This window comes from Cyprinodon variegatus, unplaced genomic scaffold, assembly GCF_000732505.1.
Source record: "Cyprinodon variegatus isolate N-32 unplaced genomic scaffold, C_variegatus-1.0 Scaffold1023, whole genome shotgun sequence".
Taxonomy (NCBI): Eukaryota; Metazoa; Chordata; class Actinopteri; order Cyprinodontiformes; family Cyprinodontidae; genus Cyprinodon; species Cyprinodon variegatus.
In genome coordinates this window covers 75,535-81,534 of record NW_015151476.1, presented here as the reverse complement: position 1 = coordinate 81,534, position 6,000 = coordinate 75,535, and the positions used below count along the sequence as shown (strand labels likewise).

General features: G+C 35.6%; 1 non-coding gene across 1 annotated transcript; it reads right to left on the bottom strand.

Moving 5' to 3' along the window:
* Positions 1-3,083: 3,083 nt before the first annotated feature.
* On the bottom strand, positions 3,084-3,155 carry trnaq-uug. The gene has a single exon. It is a non-coding gene; the product is annotated as a tRNA-Gln (tRNA).
* Positions 3,156-6,000: the final 2,845 nt, after the last annotated feature.

Genomic DNA, 6,000 nt, shown 5'->3' with positions numbered 1-6,000 from the left:
ATGTATATATATATATATATACATAAATATATAGGTCGTGTTTGTGAAATAAGGACTAATACTGGTATCTGCTTGAGGACACACATAAGCACTAATTGTTAAAATGTGTTTTTCTTTGTATGAAAATAATATTATTTTATGTATCTCTGTTTGTACTTTTTCATGTTACCTTTCTAGGACTGTTATTTTGGCATATTTACTATCCTTCTGAGGACCAACACCTATTTTTGGGACCAAAGGCTGCTCCTAATGTGGTGGACCCCCGTTTTTTTAATGTAACAGAGTGAGTTTAGTGGTATGGCGTGAATTAACTTTAGTGTAAGATTATGGATAGAAATATACTGGTTACAGATAATTTTAGGTTAAATACCACGGTTAGGCATACAAAAAAATAACTAAAATGATTGTAAGTCAATGTAAAGTCTCAATATGGAAGGGAAATATAAATTTACATGTGTGTGTTTTTATCTGTGTGCTTTTACTCTACATGTGTGCTGAAATGTTTCCATTTTCATTTTCCCTGGAAAAAGAGGAATTGGTTACATGTCTGAGATTGATATGATGCAGGAATCATTGGCATTGTCCTCCACCTTTACCCCTGGGTGGAGCATCTGCAGGGGGAAACGAGAGGATGTTACTATCAACAGAGCTGACAGACCTCAGCAGAGAGGAAACAAGGCAAGCTGCAGAGTTTTACCAGCCTTTCCTGAGACTAATAGGAGGAAATGGCCCATGCCTTAAGTGACCAACTGGTATTTACTTTGCTTAGAGAGTGTTGGTTTTGGAATGTAGATATATTTTCACTTTTCTGAGTTGTTTCTTTAATGGTATCAGTTGTTGCCCCATAAAGCAACCTTCTTTTGTTCATAAATGATACAGTACTGTTTATACTGTCACAGAACAATATTAGGATTAAGCTTAACATGATGTTAGTATGGAAGTTATCTTCGTTACAGTCTGCTTCAGGTTTGCATATTCTCAGTCCTCATGAACATTCCTCTACTACAAGGTGCATTGTGTTAAAACAGAATATTCAGCTTTGTGAGGGAATTAGGACACTCTGCCAAGTTTGTTTTGAGCAAAGAACATTAAAAAGTTTAACCATGCAGCGAAATGCAAAGTATCTAGATGTATTCACAGGAGAGCAAGTTCATTTGTTCTTATACTGTGTCTACATTGTTTAACTTGTAGTGAATAATGTTCTTGGAACATTTCTGTAATAAAAACCCTAAAAACTCCTATGTTTCTTTTTGAATAGTGAATCATTTTCCTAAATTTCTTTGTTCATTGTGTTGAATTTTTTCAGTTTTTCTCTGTCTTCTTGTTTTTCGTTTTTTTCCTGGAAGCAAGGAATCAAAGTGAGTCACTCCTTCTTTGAGAATTAAACCTACGTCTCCTTTACTGCAAAAATGTCTGTATTTTCATTTTATTTTTTTGCTGATCGATGGATAATTAACACTAAGAATAAAAACTGTGGTTCATGAAGTTGTAAAATACTTTGCGTTGCAACTTCCATTTAAAAAGTTTAATATGAATCTTTTCTTTTTTGTAACTCTACCTAAAAAAAAAAAAAATACCATCTGCATTAGCCATCTCTGCAACAGCCCAAATTAATACTTATATTAAATGGCCAGTGCTCGCTGCACAAATCATTTTAAAGGGCAGTAGTTTGGTCACCAATAGTTTACAATCAAAGTATTCGTGAATTGTCCAGTCAAAGTCCAAACCCACAGTAAATCTAGTAGATAATCTGCAGCAGGACATAAATGGATATTCACAGACACTCTCCCTCCATCCACTATGAGTACACTAAGTTATTTTGTAATGAGGGAACACCAGCTGGGAGTTTGTAGAACTTTTTTGCATACAGCAAGAAAGTTCCTTGGTTCCCGGGGTCTTTCTGCATTTGCTGTTTCTGGGGTCTGGGGTCTTTCTGTTTGCATGTTCTCCCTGTGCATGCGTTTGTTCTCTCCAGACTTACACCTAGACAACTTTTATTTTTATTTTGTATACACAGAGTGTATACGAAAGGAAATTTCATTTGGTGCAGCTTTCAGACAGTCTTCAGTCAAGGCTTTCTCCCATAGTCCAAAAACATGACTGTTAGGTTCATTGGCATCTCTAAATTGTTCTTAGGTGTGAGAGTGTGTGTGTGCAGGGTTGAATGTCTTTGTTTTGCCCTGTGGACCCCAGCAGAAGACTGATGCTGTGAATCGACATATAGTAATAATAAATAATAGAAATTTATTAATATCCTATTGGAGAAATTTACCACGGGATTTAACCCATCCCCTTGGGAAGCAATCAGGCCTTAAGGATAAAAAGAAGTACTTTCAGTACCGTAGTTACATTTTTTAAGGCGATCTGAATAATGAGCTGATCGGGTTTTAACGCAGACCACTTTAGACCAGCAGACTAAGGCATGGAGTCACTAGAGAGAACAAAAATATGTCTGACTCATTCACTGACTGACCCAATTCACATAGGAAAGTTTAAAAGAAATGGAGTCCATACAGAGCATCAAGTGCTGAATTTTTACTTTAAAAAACATTTAATATATCTCAAATTAAGGTAAAGCTTTGGCCAAAAGTTATACAGTGCTGCTTTGAAGAACAACATGGAGAAGGTGGAACTCTGTTGATTATTATTTTCTTCGATTAATCGATTCATAATTGGATCACCAAAGGTTCCTTAAAAAAGACTTTTTGAAAAATTAAACCAGGTGAAACTAAATATTTTCCACTTGAGGAGTTCTGGATAGAGCATGCTGACAGATGAAAAAGTGTATTCATCATAAATTATAACAGATTTTTTTTTTTTTTTTTTTTTACAATTTGGGTATCATTTCTTCTCTAAGTGGGTCGCTCTATCAGCTAAAAGCTGGTTTTAGAGTCTCTATACTCCAGTTAACGATTAATCGCTTACTAAGATAGTTAACGATTAATTTAATAACAGATTATTCTGATTAAAGGGTCTTGCTCAGGAAACCACATTGGAGGATGTGAGAATTAAACTGGGTATTTACAGCCTTCTTGGAGACACACTGCTGTAACCCCCTAGGTCATCACACTCCTATAAAGACAAGGTCCCACCGAGATTTGAACTCAGATCACTGGATTCAAAGTCCAGAGTGCTAACCATTACACCATGGGACCAGATGACAACAAGTTTGGTGAGTAACTGAAAAAAACCCCATCAGACTAGTCTTCCCCAGGGGCACAGACACTGCTGGGGAAATAAGCCAGAGGAAGAGTGGGACTGAGAATAGTCTGAGAGTGGAGGAGGAGAGTGGGTGAAAGTTTGCTTGCGTGCGGAAAGAGAAGCTGGACCAGGAGGTGAATGATGATTGCCCTCGGAGAAGGTGCGGCCCTGAATTAATTGGCTTTATCTGAACAAAGGCCATCACAGGTGTTTAGGTGAAGCTGATAAGAGTCTTCCAGATTGAATTGTTGCTTAAGCTTCATCTTGCCAGAACAAGCAGACTATTTTTTCAAAATCTTGATGCTTACATATGGCAGATAACAATGGAAAGCAAAATGTAAAACTGGAGACCTTTCTAACTTCCATAGGATTGATTGATGAGAAGTTAGAAAAAACTGAAATTTGTGGAGGAAGAATAGCAGAGAGACCAGGAATGACTCGGGTGACGGAGGCCACTGAAAGCGCAACAGCTGAAGAAATGAATTAATATGAGGGAAAATGATCTTAGCATATGTAGTGAAGATGAGAAGATTTCCAAGTCAAAGACAAACGAAGAAGACAATGCAGAGAAAGAGGTGGATAATCCATCCCATCTAACTGCACCATCTGATCAGTCATTAACGGTATAAATTCCCCTACAATGATTTTAGATTTGGATTTACTCTGAGCATCCAGACAGGATGCAAATCTTTTTGATCCATTTTTGCCTTAAATATAAACCTTAAATAAATACAGAGCTGTGCAACAAAACATGCAGAATGCTGCATTACTTATACTGTCCATGTTGTCTTTGAATCTTTTAGAGTAGCTTCTGCAGCATCATGGCTATGTTTTTATCAGTAAATTAATGCAATACAATTTATTGCAGTGGTTGCTCTGCAGAATTTTGCGGCTGTTGTTATTTAAGCTCCCATTTGCAAAGCTGCAGATCACAGGTTGGATGAAAAAAAGGGATCCTTGCAGAGCAGGCAAACCAGTGTAACTGGGGTTGTTATTTAGCTTGAGATAAACTAAAACTTAAAACCACAATTCCAAATGCTGTAAAATGAATGAATGAATGAAAAAGCCCTTTTTTGTATGCAGCTACTAAAGCAACACATATAACACCCAGGCAAAATATCTTTAATAAACCTTCTAACTGCTGTGAAAAAACCCTTATGCTGGTGATGCATTTATGGCTCCAGCGGAATTTGGAGTTCTCTCACTTGAAAGTCAAAGCATAAAAGCTGCAAGATTAAACCCAATGCATGGTATAGATAGTTTTAAACCTGTGCACTTTGGGAAAAGTTATTCTTTGTGTTATAGGTTTGGTGTCTTTGTTTTTTTTTCTATTCACAATAAATCAGATGCAAAACCAGAAACTAATCACCCACTGTTCTACAGAAACCTTAACTTAGCTGATCTGAATTATTTTGTTGCTCATCTAAATGGTATTAACATACACTAATAAAAAAAACCCCAAACAAAATGATTAAAAAGATGAAAAAATAACCACCTGTCATCTTATTTTCAATCAAAAACGTAGGCTAAAGGTATGCAGCTATGTCTGCAGCGGATAAGATTAGTTTAAATGTTATTCATATTTTCAATCTCACTTTTTAGTGTCTGTCATTTTTGTGTTTAAAATGTAAAACTTTAAAAGATCCATGTCTCTCTTCAAATCACTTAATAAATGTATTTATAGTCTTGCAATGCATTAAGCAGTGACTAATATGCATGTTAGTTGCTGAGGCTCACTACCAAGGGAGGCATCTAATCAGGGTTTTTCAAGCTGAGAAAAAGTTATTTTGAAGCTTTGCTGATATAATAATACTAACACTTGGAAAAAAAATTGCCAATTCAGTTGTATCTATAAAACCCTTAAGAACACAGCAACACCTAACTAAGGGGGAATAGTTTGAAACATTGGGCCAGGGCTATGCTGACAGGTGACACAGGAAGCTGCCTCAGGCGCCATCTGCTGGACAGGGTGCAAAATTGCAGAATGAAGAAATAAAAAAAAAATTAAATGTATCTCTGTATCATGGAATACAATCTCTATAGATTCTTTGCAATAACCTGGCTGTATGTCCTACTCTGACTCTGACACTTATTTTGACTATGATGGGTAACAGATGATGTGGTTAGCACCATGGAAGATTTAGCATAAATGGTATTTCAACAAGCCAACAGCCACGACTATGTTGTTACGACATGCTGTGTTGCAGCTGTTGATCCCATGGACAGACACTCACTAGATGTTTAAATAATACATAATACAGTATCTCAAAACTTTTGCCTGTTAAATTTACTTTTGAATTGTATCCAAATGCAATGAGGGAACATTGTCTTGGGCCCCAAATAACCTAGAGCCGGCCCTGCTAGCATCATTGGCATTAATCTAACGATAAATGAGAATGCAAATATGGGACAATTTTAGATAGGATGAAGATGAATCCAGTTTAAACTAATAATTCTTTAACAAATTTGTGTTTTTTTTCCCTTTACTTATGTAATTTATGTCAATATAATTTACATAAATCTTAAATAATTTTTTGAGCATTTTTTTATATAGTTTTGATTTCTCAGGAAAAGAATGCTACATTTTGCTAATATCCCACATTGCATGAATTAAAAAAAAGAAAATAACAAAGTAAATTTTCTTAAGAAAAAAAGAGAAGAAAACATATACTTTTTTATGTGAGTGTTTCATGAGACCTAACATATAATAAGGGCAATTTTGAAAAAGACTAACAATGATTTCATTGTGTCTATCTTTTATAGAGTTATCAACAATAAATACATGTTTCTTCTTTCATT